Source organism: Pinus tabuliformis, chromosome 4_2 (genome assembly GCF_031772625.1).
Source record: "Pinus tabuliformis cultivar Carrire ecotype Pingquan chromosome 4_2, CPIR1, whole genome shotgun sequence".
Classification (NCBI taxonomy): Eukaryota; Viridiplantae; Streptophyta; class Pinopsida; order Pinales; family Pinaceae; genus Pinus; species Pinus tabuliformis.
Window position 1 is genome coordinate 722,002,095 of NC_142304.1, and position 7,282 is coordinate 722,009,376.

Genomic DNA, 7,282 nt, shown 5'->3' on the forward strand with positions numbered 1-7,282 from the left:
ATGGTGGAGAATATGTTAAAAACACATTCATCAACTTTTGCATCGAAAATGGAATTCAAATGCAACATACTGTTCCATACACTCCACAACAAAATGGTGTAGCTGAAAGGAAAAATCGCACCTTAAAGGAAATGGCTAATTGTATGCTGCAATCTAAAGGACTCAGTCTTAGTTTTTGGGCTGAAGCAATTAATTGTGCAAATTATATAATCAATCGCACTCCTACTAAGGTTCTAGAGAATATCACTCCAGAAGAAGCTTGGAGTTCCATTAAACCAGATGTAAGTCACTTTCGTGTTTTTGGAAGTGAAGCATAGGCCCATATTCCAGATGAAAAGCATAAAGCTTTAGAACCTAAGAGTGAGAAATGTACTTTTGTTGGATATTCTGAAGATGTAAAAGGTTATAGACTTATTCCATTTAAGTCCAAAAATGTTATCATTAGAAGAGATGTAAAATTTGATGAAAATAAATCGGCCTGCGAGCCTAGTCCGGCGGATGTGCCACCTCTTCCTATCTCTTCTACTTTTGAAAACATTTCTTCTTTAGATGATGAAAGTGAGGATGATAATCCTCCCCCACCTTCTCAGGATCCTCAACTTCCAAGATGGGTCCGTGCTACTCGAGATGCAGCAGGTGATCTTGCCGGTGATCCTACAGATCAGCGACGTACACGTTCTCAGTTTGAAAGAGCCTCTTCTTTACTGGCTCAAGCTCCAGTAAATCATGATCCTGACACTTTTGCAGAAGCTTCAGGCCATCCACATTGGGAAGCAGCTATGAATGAAGAATATCATTCATTGTTGGCAAATGATACATGGGATCTTGTTCCTCTACCAAAGGGACGCAAACTTGTTAGATGTAAATGGGTTTACAGAACCAAGTATGGACCAGATGGGAAAGTTGATAAACATAAAGCTCGTCTTGTTGCTAAGGGCTTTTCACAGGTTGAAGGCATTGACTACACTGAAACCTTCTCCCCTGTTGCCAAAATGAACTCTATCCGCCTTGTTCTTTCCCTTGCTGCCTCTTTAAAATGGGAAGTCCATCAGATGGATGTTAAATCTGCCTTCTTGCATGGGGACTTGCAGGAAGAAATCTATATGGAACAACCCATTGGCTTCATACAAACAGACTCCAGCCTTGTTTGTCGACTTAAGAAATCCCTTTATGGTCTCAAGCAAGCTCCTCGGGCTTGGTATGCCAAAATGGATAGCTTTCTTTTAGAATCTGGCTTTTCTAGGTGTTATTTTGACAATACTGTCTACACCAAGAAAGTGGGCAACTCTCTTATCATCCTTGTTCTTTATGTTGATGATCTTATTCTTACTGGTAGTGATCCCAACCTTATAAACAATGTGAAGTCCAGCCTTAAAAAGAAATTTGAAATGACAGACTTAGGACACTTACACTATTTTCTCGGTCTTCAAGTCTTGCAATCCAAGGAGGGTATTTTCCTCTCCCAGTCCAAGTATGCTTGTGATATTCTTCGTCATTTTCACATGGAAGACTGTAAGCCAGCCCCTTCTCCCTTTCAGTCTGGAGTCAAACTTTCAGTCTCTTGTACTTCTCCTGAAGTTGATGCTACCTTATACCGTCAACTTGTAGGAAAACTCTTGTATTTAACCCATACTCGTCCTGACCTTTCCTTTGTTGTTGGCCTTGTTGCTCGTTTTATGCAAAACCCCCGTGAAAGTCATTGGAAAGCAGCTAAAAGAATACTTCGTTATGTTCGAGGTACAGTACAGTTTGGGATTCATTACAGTGCCAAAGCAGCTCCTCTATTAGTTGGTTTCACTGATTCTGATTGGGCTGGTGACCCTGATGATCGGAAGTCTACTGCCGGTTATGTCTTCACTCTTGGTTCAGGACCTATTACATGGGCTTGTAAGAAACAGGCTGCCATTTCTCTTTCGTCAGCAGAAGCAGAGTATCGTGGTGCCGTGGAAGCTAGTAAGGAAGCCTTGTGGCTTCGTCAGATCCTATCAGAGTTTGGCTTTGAGCAGCAGCATCCAACCACACTTTGGTGTGATAATCAAAGTGCCATTCAGCTATGCAAAGATCCAGTCCAGCATCAGCGCAGCAAACACATTGAACTACACATGCACTTCATCAGAAAGCTCATTCATGACCATGTTCTTGAAGTGCAATATTGTCCAACAGATGATCAGGTTGCAGACATCTTCACAAAGGCTCTCACAGAGGCGAAGTTCACTAAACTTCGATATATGCTTGGAGTTCAGGAAGTTGTCACTAAGGGGGGATAGGCTCTAGTGCCTCCTTCCTTCTCCTATTGTGTCATATTTGTAAATCCTTCAATCCTATCCCAAGTTGTTCTTAAGGGGGGATGTTAGGATATTCCGACACATAGGATATAGTTAAGTTCAACTTGGTCTAGTGTAGAGTTAGGTATAGAGTTAGGTAAAGTGTGTTTCTTTACCGTTGTACATTTTGTAACTTACAATCCGACGGTCACGATATGTAGTGATCCGACGGTTCATTCTCTCCTCGGTATTACCGACACTTGATCCGTGGCTTGACACCCGATTGATCCATGAGTTCTATTTAAAGCGCATGGAGGGTCATTGTTCGGGTAATCCGTGCATGAGAGAAGCTTATGTAAATTTTCATTCTTTGATTAATAAATTGCCTGTAGTAGCCACGTTGGCACAGGCCATGGACTGTTTCCCTCTTTGAGGGTTTTAACCACGTCAAAAATACTGGTGTATTGATCTGTGATCTGGTTGTGAGCGGTGTCCTTTTGGTGTTCTTTCTGAGGAACTTACCCTGTAAATTCCTACATTTTGGACGCCCCATATAATGTATAATCAATGCCAGGGCTTTCTAATAAGAAGAAAGTCACATATGCCCGAATTTGGTATATCTTACTCCCAAAGTTGTGTCTGGCCTTGAGCTGTAACATGATATTGACCCTGATCTTGCAAACAACAACTTGAAAATGAACCTTAATTTCATCATGCTTGAGTATGAGATTGAAAATGGGCCTGAGGTTGAATTTGTGTGTAAGTTTGAGCCCGTCGTTTGGAATGAGAGAAACTGTGCATCTGAGAATGAAATGAAGGCCAAAGGGCCAAGTCTGGGAGACCTCCTAAATGTGGAATTGACTTATAGCTTGCAAGGCACACAAAAGTAGTTTTGACAAGGCACACAAATTACATTTAGAAGCATACAAGGCATACAAATTACAGTTAGAGCATTTGTGCATCATAGAACTTGAGGGAGATCCACGACTCCAATTTAACGCAGATCCACATACAGCCATGTGCCCCCATATAGAAATATTAGCATGATATTACGTTAAGTGGCATGGTCTGGTTCAGGTTTTCATGTTATGTTATGGAGACGGAGGCATGTGGACCTCATGCGAGGGCCCACATGGTTCATCTATGTCGTATATTTTTTATATTCCATGCATTATGTTTAAAAATCACTTTAATGAATTATTGAACTTTAACTTTTATTGAATTATTTCATTAAATTTGGAAATATTTTATTACAAGGACAATGACTAGAATTGAGTTTTTTCAAAGGAAATTATAGATCCACCATTTAATTCCAAATTTAATGAAATATGTGTTATATTTGTGTAGAGTTGGTTTGTACAGAGTTTGTTTGAAGCTCTCAGTGTCAGAGTGATGGTGTTAGAGTGAGGAGACTCATTATGAACCAAAGGGGTTGCATTGAGTCTAATGACCAATTCTTTAGGGATCTTGATGCTCAAAGTTTGTGGCCTCCCATACCTAAGAATACACATCCCAGACTTGTAGACTTATTAGAAAGGTGCTGGCAGCAAGCCCTGAAATAGAGTCCAATATTTTCTAAAGTGACAAAAAATCTTTAACAAACTCTCAAAGAGGTAAATACTTGTAGCCTATTGGCACAAAATTTATACTAATCTATAAGGTGGTTCATGATAATTTGTGTTTGTGCACGCTGGAGATGAGGGGGAGAATAAGCGGATGAAGGATAAAACAATGGGTGGTTTATTTTTTTCTTTCAGGAAAACAACTAGTGATCGCTGAAAGAAAATCAATGATTCAATTTTGTGACAGTAATCCATTTCCATATGCTTCTTCCATTTAAATTTAGATTGGTTTTTCTTGCGTCAAATTCTCAATTCATCCTCATTGATGTATAACTTTTTATCTAGTTTTCCCATTGCTTCATTTGGATATTCTCTTTTTCTCCAAATGCAATCCTATTTGCATGGGTGAATGTGTACCTATTTTAAATGGATTTCCTTGCTCCATTGATGGTATTTTTCTACATTATCATTTGTTTTGAAGTCATGGCATAATTCTAGGTTCTTTTGCAATAATGGGCAAGCAAGTCCTACCATGTCCAATTCCTTTGTTCACATATAAATTAAATGGTTAAAACGTTTTTTTTATGCTTTTAGTAAACAAAAGGCCTTGTCATTAGGGTCATCACCTCCTGCTAGGGTCCTCTTGAGATACCCTTTCTCCAAGCCCAAATTATCACTTAGTAATTCTAGTACGGTCTTAGTCAATTTGGTGATCTCTTTTCCAAATTCCATCATTGTTTCCTTGCACCCATTCAGTGTGTTAGAAAATTTCAATTATTTTATGTTGTAATTATTGCTCTATCTGACCTCAAAATGCATTAGAATAGACCCAACAAATTTATATTCAATGTATTAGAAAATTTCTTTGAAAACCTCAATTGCATGCCTCTCCAAATAGATCCATTTTACATTTTAACTAGATCCACATTTTCTTTAATAATATAGAGTCATGAAGTAAGGAACATCTCTCCCTCCTCAGTTTTATAGAGAAGGTTGTTTAATCTATCTAACCCAATTAAAACAGGCCAGACACCAAAATCTAGGTTCTTAGATGAATATGAGGATTACACTTGAAGAGACACACAAAATAATACACAACTGGACTGTGGATCATCTTGCTTCTCTTTGTCCAGTTAAAACATAGAAACACCAAATTCATAGGTTTCCTTTACATTTTGTTTTGCATGAAACTAGCAAGAAAAACAATTCTTCATGTTATATTGACTAAACTTTATAATAGAGAAGGATGAAACTAAACTTTAAATTCCTTTTAACTGTGAACCAAAGAAAGCTCATGATCTAATATAGGTTTCTTACTTCCTTTGTCTGCACCAATAAATACATAATTAGGGTGAAGAGAGAGCCTGTTCTAAAATCAGGATTAGTACTAAAACAAAATCTACCCAATCAAAACAGGACAAAAACCAAAATCATAGGCTATGTTTATATTTGATCTCTATTCTATGACCAAATGGGTATTTTATACTCTATGCATAAGGAAGCCTGTGATATGATAAAGGTATTCCACTTTAAACCAAATTCCCCTATCTGCAACGAGAAGGGTTAGGAAACTTGCTCTAACATCAGAACTAAAAAAGCATGACTGAAATATCTCCAAAGTGAGCAAAATATGTTAGAATTAAATCATAATTCATGAATACATGGAGAGTGTTAGATAACCTTCTCTAAGATCAAAACCGCTACTAAGAAAAAAGTCTGGAAAGATACCCAAAGATAGCACAACATATTCAAACTCAGTAATAATTCACTGCCTAGTATAAAATCATTAAAGAAAAGTAGCATATTACAAGTTATCCATACTGAATATAGAATCTCAAAACAATTGAAGTTTATATTGGATCAATAACTCACATAAAAAGTGTAGTTTCCACATACCAAAAATCCTATCCTGTCAGCTTAATCTTCATAAAAAATCATTATTAAAACAAGGTCAGGTTATTTAGACAAAAAAGGTAGAAACATATTGATCAATCTATGGCTGACATAGAATTTTGAAAATAGTGTGTTGGCCACTTTGAATCCACTCACTTGAACTCGCTTGGGTCAAATGGCCATGGATAGTCTTCTTGGGTGTATTGGAGCACAATGCAATCTTCCCAGTCCACAATTTCTACCTTCTTTGGCTCGCTAGAAGAAAGCTCTGCTTCCATGAGGGACTTGTGAAGCAACTTTAATGGCACAGATGCAATCTTACATTTTGGCTCTGTAACACAACTATAATGGTTAGAGCACACTTTCTTAACGCGTTCCATGAGCTCAACTGGTATGCCATGGCCTTTAAGTTGAAATAAATCAGAACAAAGAAACCATTAGCATTGAGAAAGTGTGTAATTCTAGGGAAAATTTAAGAATTCTATTGAATGGACTAAATATCAGAAAACTTAGGACCCAGAGACTATGTTCCCACCTGGAAAAAATCCACTTCCTCACATGCCTTTCCCATCTCTGTCATGAATCTCTCTTTTTCATTTCCAATCAGACTACCCATCTCAATGACTGGAATTGCCATATTTTCTGCAAAATACAACAATCCCACACACAAACAACAAGACTTCCCTTCAAAAACACTCTCTCAAATCTCTACTCAAACTTTGATCACTGCATTGCCTTGGGGCCTGCAGCTCTCCTTATATAGGAATTTTCTTGCATTAAAATAATCTAATCATGGTAGTAAATTAGGAATGGCTTGATGATTGCAGCACTGATGCAACTTGTCTAAAAATACATGTGAATCCCAATGTGAACCAGACACAGGATGGTCAGGACCAAGTGTTTTTTTTGTTATTACTCATGCCCCTTGACTTGTCCTTTTCCTTCAACATGTCTTTGAGTATTCTAATGCATTGGAACACATTATTTATACATTCATAGCCACGATTAGGGGCTATAATTTAGATAATCAAAGACAACCATTAAAAATTTGAGATCTGCAGAGACCGTAGAGGGGTGACAAATCACTAACAATAACAAGATGTCATTGATAAGATAAAGCTAATAGGTATTTTATTTCACTCAAATTGTTGGAGTGGGCCAATTAGCGCGGACTGTACTGGATTGTGTCGAACAAAGATGAAATCGATGCTTTTTTAGAAGTTTAATGAAACCTTTCTACGGAGCAGATGTCTTTGTCCCAAATAATGCAAAATGCTACCTACCAAATTAATTCTCTTTTCTTACTTTTCAATACACCAAATATCCGTGCAAATTATTTTTTACCTAAAACCATACAAGTTATTATCTTAAGCAACCAAGGGAGATGTCATTGAGAGGAGATGACACTGATAGGCATACAATGTGCCAATCAATGTGGATTTTATTTTGTGTAATAAAGACACACTTAGTGCTTTTGAAAAGTTTTATAAACCTTTTCCATAGAGCATATGCACTTGTTGTCCCAAATAATGCAAAATGCTCTATACCAAATTAATTGCGTTT

At 37.5% G+C, this 7,282-nt stretch overlaps 1 pseudogene; it reads right to left on the reverse strand.

The window, feature by feature from the left end:
• Positions 1 to 4,408: 4,408 nt before the first annotated feature.
• LOC149171587 (1-aminocyclopropane-1-carboxylate oxidase-like) lies at positions 4,409 to 6,356 on the reverse strand (annotated as a pseudogene).
• Between the last annotated feature and the right edge of the window lie 926 nt (positions 6,357 to 7,282).